Genomic DNA, 16,565 nt, shown 5'->3' with positions numbered 1-16,565 from the left:
GAGTTGAGAGCAGAAGTGAAAGCCTTCATGGAGAAGGATGGAGTTAGTCTTCCTGTGCTAAGTGATCCCAAATGGCTCATGGACCTAGCTTTTCTTGTTGATATAACACATGAGCTTAATGTACTAAACAAGAAGTTACAAGGCCAGGGGCAACTTGTCAGTGCTGCCTATGACAACGTGAGAGCATTCTCCACAAAACTTGCGCTATGGAAAGCCCAGCTCTCTCAGACAAACCTTTGCCATTTCCCAGCATGCAAGGCACTCGTGGATGCAGGCACACCATTCAGTGGTGACAAGTATGTTGATGTCATTTTGAGGCTACAGGAGGAATTTGATCACAGATTTGCTGACTTCAAGACACACAGAGCCACCTTTCAATTTTTGCGGACCCCTTCTCCTTTGATGTGCAAGATGCCCCTTCTGTGCTTCAAATGGAGCTCATTGAGCTGCAGTGCAACTCTGAACTCAAAGCGAAGTTCAGGGAGGTGAGTGGAAAAGCAGACAAGCTTGGACAATTTTTGAGAGAATTGAGCCCTAGTTTCCCTCGGCTTTCCCGAATGTTCAAGCGGACCATGTGCCTTTTTGGTAGCACATACTTGTGCGAAAAGCTCTTCTCCACTTTGAACTTCAATAAGTCCAAGTACAGGTCCAGACTTACGGATGATCATCTTCAAGACATACTGAGGGTCTCAACTGCTTCCTCCCTCAGGCCAAATCTGGCTCAGCTATGCGAGAGGAAACGCTGCCAGGTCTCTAGCAGCAAGGAGTAGGCAAGAGAAGCCATGTTCAGAAGAACAGTTCATTTTCTACAGTGTTCCATTCATGTTCAGAAGAAGGTTATAGAACTGTTAATACAGACATTTGAATCTAAATACAGCAGATATAGAAGACTGAAAAAAACACATAAGTTCACTGACTAAAAATATCTTATTATTATTTATTTATGTATTACAGATTGATTTATTTTCTTATTAATTCTTAATTTGTTTATTTATTTTTCATCTTATTTTGTGTTAAAAAAAAATAAAAATAAAGAGATTTGAGAAGATTGGAATTTTTTAATCATGCCTTTCTTGTGGAAAACCTAATGCGGCCCAGCCTGACCCAGACTCTGCCTCCAGCAGCCCCCAGCTAAATTGAGTTTGAGACCCCTGGTTTAAGGCCTGTGGTCTCATCATTCCTGATTTTTTCCTTTGTGTCTAGCCTTATCAGTTCACTCCCGAATCCTGATTTCTGCATTTGGTTTGATACACTCAATACACAGCTCTACACCATAGAGTTACTGCCATCAAATTCCATCCATCCATTCTCTTACATTTATCCTTATCAGGGTTGCAGGGTATCTGGAGCCTATCCTCAGTCCAAAGACATACAGTTATTGGGGTTGAGTTAATTGGTAATTCTAAATTACCCATGAAAGGTTGTATGTCTCTCTGTGTTAGCCCTGTGACAGACAGGCGACCTCTCCGGAGTGTACCCGCCTCTCACCTTGCAGTTAGTGTGACAGGCTCCAGCCCCCTGGGACCCTCACAATAAATAAGCCATTAAAATCAAAATGAACTATTTGTGTTTCTTTAAATTTTCCATTTTATCAGTTTTAACATTTGATATGTTTTCAATGTTTGTGAATAAAATATGGGATTAAGATGTGTAAAGCATTACATTCTGCTTTTATTCAGATTTCATACACCGTCCCAGCTTTTTTGAACTTGGTTGTATCACATGTGAGATGCTGAAGTTCTTTAAAGTAATTACTGTTTTTTTCGTGTGGAGAAGGTTGGTGCATGGTGATATAAAAACAAGAAAACAAACAAAAAAGGGAATGGGAAGCACCTTGAGATGACTGTTGTTTTAGTGTTGTATAAATAGAATTGAATTGAATTGAATTGAACTGAATTGAATTGAAGTGAATTGAATTGAATTGAAGTGAACTGAAACGAAGAAAGGAAGAGGTTGTGGCCACAGACTGAATAAGGGAGGTGAGCTGCTAAATGAGTCTTGCTTCAGAGTCTTCACAGATCCATCGACGGACTGAGGGCTGGTGAACTCCTGCATTCCATGTGTGACAGTGAGGCAGTGCATTACAAAAAATGATGGGTTACCAGCTAGTGAACTGGTTGACTTGAACAAGTGTTGTATTTTATTTTATTTTTCTTTGTTAAAATTCATAGTAAACATTACAGTTTTGTTTGGGTCATTAAATTTCAGGGCTTTTAAGAGAGGCTCTTTTTTTAGTTTGCAAAAGGGCAAAAGTTTGATGGCTTATGAAGAGTTCTTCATGTTTTAGTAATTTAGATAACTGTGATTTAGACATCCAATGAAAATCAATCACGGCTCTGTTGGCAAATAGGGTAAAATGCAAAGTTTTCTGAAGTACTAACAAATAAGTAGTCACTTTTTTTCCAGTTTATGCTCCACAGACTACTCTTTGGGATTCAGGATGTTATCCTGTATACTCAGGACTCTTTCAAATATTATGTGAATCAGAGCTGAAAACTGAGGATCTGAATTCAGTGATCCTGATGATGGCTTCAAAGAAATATACAGGGACATACCAGCTCACAGCTATTTTAGAACGGACGGTCAGTTGTAATAACACTGGACTGATGTTAGATTGTACTGATGGAAGCCTATTTAATTCAAGAGCATGGATATATTGTATTTTTATATTTTTGTAGTGCATTTGATGACATCGACATCTTTTTGTAATGAAACTTTGCACTACTTTGGATTTGGAAAGAAGCTTGAACACACAATCCATAAACTCCAAATTCAGTTGCATTTATACCAAAGGCATTAACATTTTTAACCACATTTCTTTTCTTTGTAAAACAAAATTTGTTTACTAAATTAAAATTACATTATCTATGTCTTAAATCACTTTGAACATTGGAAAAGAGAATGCTGCATAGGTTAAACTGGACAAACCATCCTTCTTAAAAAAAAACTTATCCCACTGCCTTCAAGATGGATGGATAAAGAATACATTGTGTACTCTGAGACTTCTCCTGAACTCAGACAGCTCAGCATAGTAGCAATTAACTTTTGTGATGATAAATGTACAAAGGTTTTCAGAAGCATTCAGTTGCAGAAAGTCTAATCTTCTTCTATTTTGAAGGAATTTGAGGCTGAGGAGGTTCGTCTAACAAGGAGTAAGCATATTTCACTTCCTCTTCCTCCCAAAGGGAAAGAGGTGAAATTCAAAATTGTAAATGAAAGTTACCATCAAAATAATCCTTCAGGCTTAAGTTGGTTAACTTGGATATGACCACCTGAGTATTCTGTGAAGATGATATAGAAAGTGTGGATCGTCTACTTTTTCCACACTGAATCACTGCAGGCTTTCTGGAATCACAGGAGGAGCTGGTTACAGTCCAACAGGATTCAATAAAACAATATGGAATATTTTTGAGACTTTGGTATCAGGACTCTTTTTTTCTTTAGGAACTTTTTTTATGCTTATGCTTTTTTCACGTTTATTAATATTTTTAATATTTATTGTATTTGATATGTCTCTTGATATGTCTCCTAAACACTCAGCCTTTGTATAATTTATTTTTGTTTGGTGGATAGCGCCTCATCTGTTTGTATTGCTATTGTTCATTAATAAAATTGGGTGGAAAGTTCTCTTTTACGCCGTGTGTTGAATTTCAGGACTTGTCTCTATTGAGCTGGTATTTTCATGCAGTCAGTTTTTTACAGCGACACTTCAGGACAAAAAGGTACTGCAAGTTTAATACAGTTAAAAAACAAAAACAAAAAGACACCCCTACCAAAGAAAAAACCACTAAAAAACAAGACAAAACAAAACTATTCGCCGTGAATTAACAATAGATCTTTGTGGGAAAACGAATCCGTAAAAATCCAGCCTTTGTGTATGACATAGCACACACAGTAATTTACACAGGACACAGTCATCCACATAATGACTGACAATAAAATAATTAGAACACCTGTATGCCTATTCGGGGAAATTAACGCAATTTAATAGCAAATATTTTAGATTAAAGTTTTTTGTTTTTTTTTCTTCTGTGAGCAGCTCGTTATCCTGTTCTGCACAGCATTCCCCCTCCGCAGACTGAAAGTGAAAGTATCCCGACAAACTTCCTGTGACAATCACGCAGCAAGGGTATGACCGTGGAGGTCACCGGGGAAGAATCATGGTTTGATGTTGACCATATTTATTTACTGGACTCTAAGTGCAGGTGAGTTATTGTCACAGATTACAGCTTGTGTGTAGGTCAGCAACAAGTATCGGCACTACAGGCTACCACATGAACTTAACACTGTTTGATTTTCTATGCCCGTGTGTGTGTGTGTGTGTGTGTGTGTGTGTCATTCAGGTGTGTGGAGTGTCCATCAGTTCCAGTGGCTGCCCTGCTCCTTCATTGACGAGCGTGTGTTTTTGAACAAGGACAACCACACAGAGACTCGGCTCATCCACAGAGAGGCTATACTTCAGTTTGGTCAAAAAGGAGATGCTCCTGTTAACCGAAACGCCATTACTTTCCTCATCACCAGTGAGTCACTGCAGCCTGCATGAGGAGAAGGCTGAAAACAACATGAAAAACAACAACAACGTGTGTTAGAGTTTAATTTATCATCTTCTAGGATCAAAGTTGGATCTGCTGCAGTATGTGGAGGGGTGGAGGCAGAGGCAGCTGAAGTGTGAGCTGCACAGATACAGCACAGAGGGCGGTTACGTCCGCTGGCCTGTCCTCGGTGCCCGGGAGTACAACCACTGTTTACCTGCATCCTCAGACACAGCAGGGGCCTCTTCACCATCACCAGCTTCCTCAGCGCCCCTTCGACCAGCCTCCCCCAGGAGGCCAGACTACCAGAAATGGCCCCCCATCCCTAACAGAGAGGTGCTCACGACCACAGGTAAACTGAACATATGAGGATTTCAGACTAAAACTGAATATATCTGTCTTAAAAGTTTGTTTTTTGTTGGAGTTATGACTAGTCGTTAGTATTACTGTGCCAGAACCCCATAAAGCAGTGGTTCCCAAACTTCTTTTGCCAGGCCCCCCTTTGTTACAAGAAAATGTTCACGCCCCCCCCCCCCCCCCCCCCCGCACAAACGCATCCTCCAAACACCACACCCATATTTGTTTACAAACTCCATTGCGGTTTATTTCACACCTCAAACATTTAGTAAACAATTAAGCAAATACAAGTAAACGGCAATAAATTACAGGTAGTAATAAAACTCTTTTATGCTACGTCCACACCTACATGGGTATTTTTGAAAACGCAGCTGTTTCTATGCGTTTGGGCCTTTCGTCAACACGTAAACGGTATTGCGATTCACCGAAAACGGAGATTATTTAAAACTCCTTTTTTAAGTTATGTGTGGACGAGGAATACAGAGTTCGTCACGCAACGACAAAGGTATGTGCCTCTTTTCACGCCACGCTGTGCGCCCACGTTATTGTTTACATGAGATGAATTGCAGAATGGCAGATAGAGACAAATACTGTTACTGTTAATTATCTGCAGTTTTTACACGCTTACATATACACACGCAGTTACTGTCCCTGCATTTAGAAAGGCAGAGGCGTCACGGTGTAATTATTTTACGTGTAGTTGTTTTTTCCTGTGTAATAATATTCAACATTGCTATCATTACATTTTTCAAAAATGCCTCTCTGTGCAAAATGGGTTCAAAAACAAAAACAGCTGTGGGATACTGTTTGTCCGTGATTTGAACCGGGGAACAAATCGTGGCAGGATCAGCCTGATATTATTTGTATCCCACTGTAACTTTACTGCATATGAGTTAACATGTCCAAAATGTCAGGAGTAGTTAGTCATTACAAGAAGTGTTTGTCAACTAAAATCGACATTGTTGGATCGTGTTTGGCCGTGATTTGGAGAGCCCAGCCCGTGCTTCCGACGCAGGGAAACTATTTGCAGGGGAGACCTACCTCGGCACTTGTGCAGTGAAGCCAAAGGAAGACATGCTTCACCATATTTTCTAGTCTTTGGCTTGGAAGGAAGTGGTTTGGAAACATATTTGGCGATGCTTCATCTCCTGCTTTGCGTTTGTGTGGGAGCCCCGTCAAAAACCTGTCCATTATGCTAGCAGTGTCCAAGCATTCTTTTTTTTTCTTTCTTTTTTTCATACTGCGCCCCCCATGTAATGGCTCTGCGCCATTGCATGGGGGGGCGGGCCCCACACTTTGGGAACCTCTGCCATAAAGGAAGAAATATAAATATATGGGAACAACCTTTGACTGAAGGAAAATAAATAAAACAGTTAACTTGATTACAAATGACTAACCATCCATTAAAACAAATGATAAAATGTTAATAAAATAATTAAAATAATGAAATAATAAAAATGTACTTAATTCTTCTCATAAAATACATTGATTTAGGTAGTCTGATTAATAATTAAATGAAGAACTACAATCAAGTTAGACATCAGCAGTCTCACCTGATGACACATTTAGAAGTTCTGAATGAGACTGGCAGTATTCACTCCGCTACAAAATGTATTACACCAGCACATAAACTAGAAAAATTAGTATTTGTTTGAGAGAGAGTGCATGCACATGTTGGGTGTGTCCCAGAACAAATGTGTATTGTCCTATAAGATGTGGTTGAATGCACCATTAATGACAACAAAGAGCATTTGGATTTCCTCAACGTGAGCAGGAATTTTTAAGCTAATTAAAGATAAGAAAGTGTGATCATGTGGAACAATGGTACCGAGTTAATGAGGAAGATTGCATGCATGTAACAGGACCTGTGTCTGTGTAACTAATATCAGCCAGTTGGTGTTAATGATTACATGAATGAGACAAATAAACATATGTACACAGATAAGAAGCAAGGATCCTTGTGTTAAGGTATATGCACAGTAGGCTGTACCAGGTTGTTTGTTAACTTGGTTAGTGGTTACCCAGCTAACCAGGAATCTTCAGCCGTAATGGCTTAGAATTAGGGATTGCCAGAGGTGTCACATTTCAGATGTAAGAAATGTCACACCTCTTAGGGTTCATCTTCAACTTTCAATACACAAATGAAAGACGGCCTTTCTCATGGCTCCTACACTATTATTGGACACTTGTATTGAGAAATGTGCTCAACGACTCACATGTGTTCATGTTTGTGGCACTTTTCCACAGTTGCCATGGTCATCAAAACACAGACTCCCTCAGTTAAAGCACGCCTGAAGTTCCAGCAAAAGCTCCACTGCCAGTTTGATGTCGACCACAAGGGTGCAAAGGTCACTGTGGAGTGGCACAAGCAGCACCACGGTGAGAGGACCAAGCTCTTCAGTTACAACAGGCGCACAGGACAGACCCAGGGAAGTGGTGTTGGACTACGTGCCTTTGCAGCCGGAGATGCCTCCTACACCCTCGCCTCCACCATGATAAGCAGTGAAGGGACCTACATTTGTTCAGTGTCCGTGAATCCACTATTCGCCAGGGTGGATATAAATCTGCAGATTGAAGGTGAGGAAAACAGTCATAGGTCATGGACAAAAGTGCTAATACTAAATGTTTGTGCTGATCGATAATTTTGAATTTTTATATGCTTTTAACACATTTATGATGGAGTTTAAGTGGATGGAGTTTAAGGTGGACTGTGAAAAGCTGTTTGTGATGTGTACAGCATACTGTGACAACCATAAATATTCTTATTATTACTGTTTAAAGTTTACTGGAGACGTTTACTGCTATCAGGAGCAACTTCAAAAATATGTGGTAGAACCAGTCTGTCGCTGTTTCCTGCTTGCATGCCTGCTGTCACTCACTCTGCTGTTCACGCCCACTTTTCAGCATTATCAGCATAGCATCATCGCTGTCAGGCTACACGCTGTTGGAGGGTTGCACATGAATAAGTCTGCAAAACCATTTTTCCTGAATAGGGCAAAATAGCATGTAAATGCATCTTTGTAATGCTGACAATTTTTTTTAACTCTTTTTAAAATAACATTCTGTCTTTTTTTTAAGCAAATCATGCTCTTAAAGTGTTCATTCTTACCTTATGTGATAAAAGTCGTATGGTGTGGAGGTGTTTTTTATGATTCAGAAATATAGAAAGTCAGCAGAAAAGCCTCTGTTCGTTTCAGTTTTTAAAGAAATGGGGTTTTTCTCTCTCCTTTCCTCAGAGCCTCCCCATGTCTCCCTCAATGTGGGACCCAGTCTCTCACTAATGAGGGTAACAAGAGGAAGATTGTGTGTGAGGCAAACAGCTACTACCCTCGGGATGTGGAGATAATTTGGCACGAGCAGGATCCAGTCGTGTTGGGCGCTCCACATCCCAGGTCACTGGAGAATGTCATCCTTTCCTACCACAGAGAAAATCGGGACATGACCTTCTCGTTGTCGGGCTTCTTCTACCTCCAGGCTGCGCTCAGGGACTCTGGGAAAAAGTTCACATGCAGCGTCTCCCATCAGTCCCTGAAGTACCCATCACAAAGAGCTTCACCCTAATTGTGGAAGGTGAGTCTCAATGTAATACTAGGAGCTAGCAGCTGGGAGCAGCAGAACTCATGTGTGTTCTGTTTCAGAGCCAACAAACTGGATGTTGTACCTCGCTGTGGGCTCTGTATGATCCTGCTGTTGTATGTGAAGCGGAGCTACCTGCACTCAGGTGAGTGATACAGATCAGCTGCTACATCAAACCACAAAATACAGTCATATGTGCTTGCTGTTTGGGAGTCACTGAGATGAAAGCATGTACAATATGAAGATCATTATGACATGTCACGCGTTGATAATTATAGAGGGTAATTATCATTTTTCTTCACAGCATGGAGAAAGTTAGCAGGTAAGGTGATATAAAAACAAACAAACTGGAGGACTGGGAACGGAGCGAGAGGATGTGGCCCCATTCTCAACACACAAGGCAAGCTGGCAAACTTTCCTTTCTGGGTCCCCATGGAAACATCAGTGAAAGGTGGATTTGTGTTGATGTGTAAACTCCTGCATGTATGAATGTAAAACAGTGCAATAACATTAAAACTACTGAAGATCATGGGTTAGCAGCTACTGAGCCAGTGGATTCAGGAGCCAGGACTCATTCTTCTGATGCACAAGACACTTTTTGGACTAAACACTGGAAAGACAAGGTTCTTTATAGCCACTGAGCTAAATATAAACGGCATATTGAAAACCGAATGTCAGTTTACTAAATGAAGATTACTGTAAAATCAATAAATATAATAAGGATGCTGAAAAGAATGAATCCACTGTAGATTCAGGTTAGCAAACAGGAATAGAAAGATCTCTTCAGACTGGAAAGACATTCTGTCTAATTTATTAAGAAATTAGCTAATGAATAAACCTTTCTTGTTTAAATATGTTATGGTGTGTTCTCCCTTTGACTGGGACTTCTTAGTGTTTTTTATTAAGACAATAAAATATACACTGTATATAATAATGTACAACACAATGTTATAATAGATTAAGAGTATTGTTGTGCTGTGGGAGCCCTGCCTCCACATAATTATGTAATTAAGGTATGTTATATATAATATACTACTACTTATATAATGATAACCATCACTATATGTATAGTGTATTCTTTGTACATTTTAGACCAGTGGACCAAATAGGTTGTGAACTGGCTTTATTTAGGAGTAGGTAGGTCCTCTCTTCCTCGGCAGCTCCATGACTCTCATTATGTTGGACACTGGTTCGCTTTCTCACGCAGAAATCGCTACCAAAACACAGCACAAGCCCCGTCAATGATTCAGTTCCTTACAAACCATTGAATCAGGTACTGAAGCAGTGACATGCCGAATGAAGCTTTGGACGTCATTGATCATGTGACTCTGTTCAGACGAACCAACCCTCGGCACAGTGTTTCTGAAGCAGTGTGTTGATTTTGTGACATATATGCCAGAGCTTCAACTTCAAACGGGCCAGCACTACAAAAAGGAGGTCGAGGTGGAACTCTGTCCCCTGTTACTAATAGGCAATAATAATATAAAGGGTGTCAAAATAAACAATGAAGAGCATAAAATATCCCTATATGCTGATGATACAATACTATATCTAACAGAACCCAATCTTACAGTATCATACCTAAAAAACCTTATTCTAGACTATGGATTTAACTCAAGTTACAAGGTTAACATAGATAAGACCGAGGCAATGGATATAAATGTATGTCTGTTATTTATGTTATAAATAACAGACATACAAGCTGATGACTAATATTAGAGTTTTTACATTCTTAGATATCTTGTGTCTTAAGATAGAAGGTCAGACGTGCCAGATTTATTACTGACAAACTCCACAGAACGTTTAAGCATTTATTCTACAGGAAAAACATTCCCCATCAGCATTTTACTCTACATAACCAATATTACTACTGCTGGTCATAAGTAAAAGTGAGAGAGATGCACAGTAAGAATGGACCATGACTTGTAGCCTGTAATTCACTCTTGTTTCGAAGTCATTTATGTCCCCGTGGCTCTCACGGTAAATACTGTAATCTATTTCAGAATTGTTACTTGAAAACCTGCAAATATCATTTAGCATAAGGTGGCACGGTGGTTAGCACTGTTGCCGCACAGCAAGAAGGTCCTGAGTTCAATTCACCATCAGGCCGGGGTCTTTCTGTGTGGAGTTTGCATGTTCTCCCCGTGTTTGCGTGGGTTCCCTCCGGGTACTCCGGCTTCCTCCCACTGTCCAAAGACATGCAGTTTGAGGGATAGGTTAATTGGATAATCCAAATTGTCACTAGGTGTGCGTCTGTCCCTGTGTGTTGGCCCTGCGACAGACTGGCGACCTGTCCAGGGTGTACCCTGCCTCTTGCCCTATGACAGCTGGGATAGGCTCCAGCGCCCCCCGCGGCCCTGGAAAGGATAAGCGGAAGCGAATGGATGGATATTTATGGCTGTTTTGTGGCTGCATAACAGACTGGAACTAGAAAAATTGCATTTCCTGCGAAAATGCTGTGTGGATGCCTTAACGCCGAAGCTGTCTGCTGAAAATAGCTGAAAAAGATGAAAAGTTGCAAAAAATTGTATGGCGGTGAAGAACTGAAAATTCTGCTGAAAACAGGTGAAGAAGCTCAAATTTTTGCTGAAAATTGCTGAAAAGCCAAATATTCCACTGAAAAGGGGTTAAGACGGAGAAATTTTGCTGAAAAGTGGTGAAAAGAAATTTTGCCATGAGCAGGATTTGAACCTAGCCCTCCCTGGTCTCAAGAGAGCTACTCATCTCACTGAGCCAAACCCATTCTCTCAAAGAAAATGTGGATAGACTGACAATTCTGCTTAATTAGCAGAAGCTGCTGAGAATTGTGCTGATAAGAGGCAAAAAGGATGAAAATTTTGCAGAAAAGAGGTGAATCAGCAGAATTTCTGCAGAAAAGAGGCAAAGAAGCAGAACGTTGTGCTGAATAGAGGTGAATCAGCAGACATTCTGCTGAAGAGAGTTTTTTTTTCTGAAAACAGCCAAAAAAAGCTGGAATTTGTGCTGAAAAGGGGTGAAAAAAATGAAAATTTTGCTGAAAAGGGGTGAAGAAGCTAAAGTATACCAAATCAAAGTATTTGTGCCAAAACATAGTATTTCTGCCATATTGAGGTATTTGTGCCACAAAAGTTACTACATTACAACATGAATACGGATTAAAGATGAAAGAAACTGGCAACAAATTCCTCCACTACAAACCAGTCTGATACCACTTCTTTGCAGTGTTCACGTTTACTAAGGCACTACCCAAAAGGCACCACAAGAGGGCACTCCAACACAACAGATGACCTATGTACACTGATGCACTTAGTAACAGTCAGCCTCCTTGAATTGGCAGAAATACTGTGATTTAGTAGTAATACTATAACATACAGATATACTGTGATGTTGCAGACATAGTATGTTTTTGCACTACTCATTTGTAGTGAAAAAAATTAGCAATATAAATTACAGGTCTGTGAAAAAAAAAAATGTTGACCAAGGTGGATTGAACCCACGACCTTTGAGCTGCAGAGCCGTGTCATTACCGATTGCGCCACCTGGACAGGGGGCGGCGGCTGAAAAACAGATTGATGACTAGTCACAATTAGATCGCGGTGAGAGGCGAAAAACGCCGTTTTCTGGAGTTACAAACGTCGTGTAACTCAAAACTAGGAGGGCTAGCAGCATAATTCTTGTACTGGGTGAATCAGCGGACTTTGGTGTACTTTGACTGCGATTTTCACTGCTCTTTGTACTCCGTCGCGGAGATATGACGAGAGAAGAAACGGCTTCATTTTCGGAGTTTGAAAACTGAGAGGAGGACAGATTTCCACCCCTCAAACAAACGTAATTCATTGCTCAACGGTAAGATAATTGTAAAAACTGCTTCCACTGTGAGTGTCAGCATTGTCTGAAGATATATTGGCACAAGCCTCATGTCCTAACTTTGCTTTGTTAAAGAGATATGACGATTTGAAAATGCCTCTCATCAGAGAAATCCAGCGCTGATTTTGAACAGACTCTCCATTGAAAGTCAATGGAGCGTTTTCAGATCTTGTGTTGGTCTGAGGCGATTTGATAAAAATCTGTAACTTCCACAACAGTGATAGTGACGTTTTCTGAAAGCCAGCAAAAATACCTACGTTTGATGTATAATTTGTGGGGGTTGAGTGGAAATTGAGCGAGTAGCAAGAAGTTGTTTAGACATGAAGAGAAAATTCAGAACGGACCAGCACTCACTCTGACTTAATTGCATAGCAACCATAGCAACGCATGTATTTTCTGAAAATCACAATTTTGCAACTGAAAACTTAAAGAGGTATAAAATTAAAACGGTAGAAGATCCGAAAAAGCTGAATCAGTCATGAATAGCCCAATAATCTGAGAACATTTTAAAGTTTGAATGGAGTTTCTAGGTGAAAGTATGACAAAGTAGTTAAGTTCAAAGACAAGCAAGTTTAGCAGAATTGTGGAAGTTTTCCATTCATTTCAATGGGACAAATTAAAGGAAAAAAGTGTAATATTTTAAAAAGTATAACAGTAATAAACACCAAAAGTCATAGCAGGAATTAGCAGAAAGAGCAGAACAGTATAGAGTTTGAACGGTGAAAATCGGCTGAAAACTGAGGCAGCAGTTAAGTGCCGAAAACGTACGGAAGCAACTTGCAGATGAAGAATAACTAGAAAAATTTGCATTTCCTGCGAAAATGCAGTGTGGATGCTGTAAAGCTGAAGCTGTCTGCTGAAAATAGTGAAAATAGCTGAAGAAGCTAAAGAAATCAAAGTCATTGTTTAAATAGTTGTTGAAATTTAATAACGTTGCAGAACAACATCAAGTTAACAAAAATGTAATAACTTAGCAGAATGAAATAACTTAGAAGAAACATAACAATTCAGCAGAAATGTTGTAGTTTACCAGAAGCTACAACTTAGCAGAAATGTAATAATTTAGAATAACATAACTTAACATAACTAACATAATAAACAAAGTAGTGTAACCTAGAAAAATAATATAATTTAGTAGAAAATTAAAAACTTGGCAGAAATATTACAAGTTATCAGAACTGCTATATTTGCAGAAATGTATAATTAGGCAAAACTGTCAACAGATAACAGCTGAAAAGCTGAAGTAACCTCAAAGTTACTTGTTTAACTGTGAAAAATTACCATTAGAAAAGGAAGAAAATCAGCCAGCAGATAAACTGATGTGGAACAAAACCAAGGTAAAATTGCAGAGTTTACACAGCTGGTGAAATCTAAAAATGGCAAAAAAACAAAACAAACAAAAACAAAACCCACACAAATAACATTAGGTAATAAATGCACAAGATGCTGCGGTCAGAGATAAAAACACCCAAAAAATAATGTTATTGAAATGCCAAAGAGTGGAAGAAAGTTTAGAAAGTAGAAAACTAGTAGTAGAAAAGTAGAACATTGAAATATTTTTAGAAACATATGATACAAAATATTTGTTGTTTCAGTGTTTCCAATGATTACAATAATGGCATACAAAATAAAAATCCCATTTGGGACAAACAAAAAAATATTAATAGAAAATGCAAATCAAATGAATCTATACAAACAATTGAAGCATCTGTTGGAATTGTGAACATATCCTTGTTTGCCATGTTATGTTTATGTCCCTAAGATGCGCAGACACATGATAGGCTATTAACTGCAAAAATATACACATATATAAACAGCAAGTGAGAGACAAAAATATATCCTCTGATTGCTGGAGTTTTGTGTAAATACCATTTGGCAAGGATAAACAACATGTTCCAATGCCTCATTAAAATTTTCATAAGCTTCATTTTTCAATTAGTTTACAGTTTCCTGATTTTATGATAAACATGGTACCAATCTACAAAATACTGTCGAAATGAAGTCCACATTGTGATATATTTGGTGTGGAGAGTCACACAGCTGAAAAATAGATGTCCATATTTAAAGAAACAGGGATCAAATAAAGAACATTGTTATGGAATAAATTACAGTGAAAAATAATCACTGCTTTGCGTTAGAGAGTTACTTATGATGAGGTATTAATTGGGTTAACTTTACCTCTAACAGCTTTTCACATAGTGCTGTGACCAGGATGAAATCCATCATAAAGTAACTGTAAACAGTAGAACCATTAGCATGAATGTTATGGTTCTACTCTGATCAAAACAAAAGTCAGCTGTGTGACCTAATAAAAATGATAAAGAGGAACAATATAATGGATGTGACCTTTATGAACTTTTCAAAATGACTTTATATGTCTGACCCATTATCTATATATATTAGAGCAGATGTGGAAAACCACTGTTAGACCTACTCTATACTAATGTAGTTACTGACACCCCATACTAAGGCAGGATTCATACAAACACACATTATTTATTCACTTAAACACTTCTTTTTTCACATTTTGAGATGTGTAATTTCTATAAAGAATATGTGTAATGGTTCAATAGATATAGTTATTTAAATGTCCATAATAATCACATGATCATTTTTGTACATCCTACAATTCAAGATTAGAGCTGTGTGTTTGTATGAATCAGCTTGCTATACTTATAGACTTAGATATATTAATCCACTATTACCCAAACAAGTTACATTGTTGGGTAAATAGATTGGGTTGTCCTACAAAATAATTATTCAACAATTAAAAAAAACACAAAAAACATCTGCACATTAATCCAGAGTTCAGTTTCATATGTCTGATATTGTTTGTTAAATCTGGTGACACAAACACAGTCAAAAATTCATTGCTAGTGTGACATGTGGTCCTTTTTGCCTTTGACCAATGATATGCTGTTACTTGGACCATTTAGTATTTGCTGTCACGGAGGAATGTTAACCATAAATCCAAAAGACAAAACTGAAAAAAATATGTTAATTACAAACATGTTTTTGCTTAGTAAAAGGATGAAATTACATGGAAACTGTCACCTTAAAGCCTCATTGTAAATATAATCACAAACAGATGTTTCCACACAGTTAACAAAGCTCCACCACATCCGATCACTGCATATAAATCTAAAAGAAAACAACAAACAAACAAAAAAATATAATAAAAAATTAACACAAGGGAAGACTTTGATTTAATAACTAAGCTTAAAATAAGTGTACCTTTGAATATTGTGGGAAAAATCTGATACTACCCAAGAATACAAAGCCACACTGGAAACGATGACAGGCTGCAGCCCTCTGTCTTCCTGGAGTGAGGTGCCTGATCAGTAGCAGTGAGTTGACAGAAGTCGGTGTCTGTAAGGGTGGCCAAACACTGATACTCTGTCCACTTGCGTAGAGTCTAAGAAGCTGGAATGCAGGCACACTGTACGAGCTTGTTCTAAAAAATACAGAAAAAGGAACATTTTATTTGTGTTAAGGCCTAAAACTAGAAATAAGTTATAAAATGAACAATGTTGAAATACCTTATAGGTGCTGCAGGCCACATAACCAGAATCCAGAGCATCTCACACTCACATGATGGTGAGGAAAGACAGGAGCTCTGTGATGAGGTTGAATGTCTCAGTTGGGACACTGAAGAACTCAGAAGACAGCAATACCTGCACAGAGAGACAGAGTAGAAAAAGCATAGATTTGTAATCCATAATGTGAATTAAAACTCAAAAGTGTCAACAAGTATAATCATTTGAGTGTGTAATTCTTTATGCAATAATCAGGATTTAAATTAATTAAATGAATTAAAAGCAATGACATTTTTTATCAAAGATAAAGAATCATACCTCTCTCTGCTCTGAGGATCACTGAGCATTTCTGACAGCAAATACAGTTTCCTCAGTATGAGTCATCATTGATGGTCTCAGAGGTGTGTAGTGTGGCAGCATGATGATGGTCTCCAGATCAGGCAGGAGGTCAGGTGATGGGTGTGTCATCTTCTCCATTGAAGACACACTGGTATGGCAGTTCATAAAACAGCAGTCTCCTTGTGGCATGTAGTTATCTGTGCAGTCCAGCACTGATGGATCAGGTTTGGCTCAGCAGTTCATGAAGATGGTGTTAAGATGTTGTTGTTTCAGCTGAGGATGGTGAAGTTTGAAGGTTTTCCCACAAAGGAGACAGGACTGTGTGTGCCCTGTCTGAAAAAATACATCTACAAAACATAAAGTGCTTTTAACACCACCC

At 38.8% G+C, this 16,565-nt stretch overlaps 1 long non-coding RNA gene and 1 pseudogene across 1 annotated transcript; one reads left to right on the top strand and one right to left on the bottom strand.

The window, feature by feature from the left end:
• Positions 1-4,168: 4,168 nt before the first annotated feature.
• LOC109198082 (tapasin-related protein-like) lies at positions 4,169-8,450 on the top strand (annotated as a pseudogene).
• A 7,172-nt stretch (positions 8,451-15,622) lies between these two features.
• Positions 15,623-16,226, bottom strand: LOC109198083 (uncharacterized). The gene is made up of 3 exons (XR_002059060.1): positions 16,166-16,226; positions 15,851-15,985; positions 15,623-15,765 (listed from the first exon to the last, which is right to left on the bottom strand). It is a non-coding gene; the product is annotated as an uncharacterized LOC109198083 (long non-coding RNA).
• Positions 16,227-16,565: the final 339 nt, after the last annotated feature.

This window comes from Oreochromis niloticus, unplaced genomic scaffold (genome assembly GCF_001858045.2).
Source record: "Oreochromis niloticus isolate F11D_XX unplaced genomic scaffold, O_niloticus_UMD_NMBU tig00007405_pilon, whole genome shotgun sequence".
Lineage (NCBI taxonomy): Eukaryota > Metazoa > Chordata > Actinopteri > Cichliformes > Cichlidae > Oreochromis > Oreochromis niloticus.
This window is presented reverse-complemented; position numbering and strand designations above follow the sequence as displayed.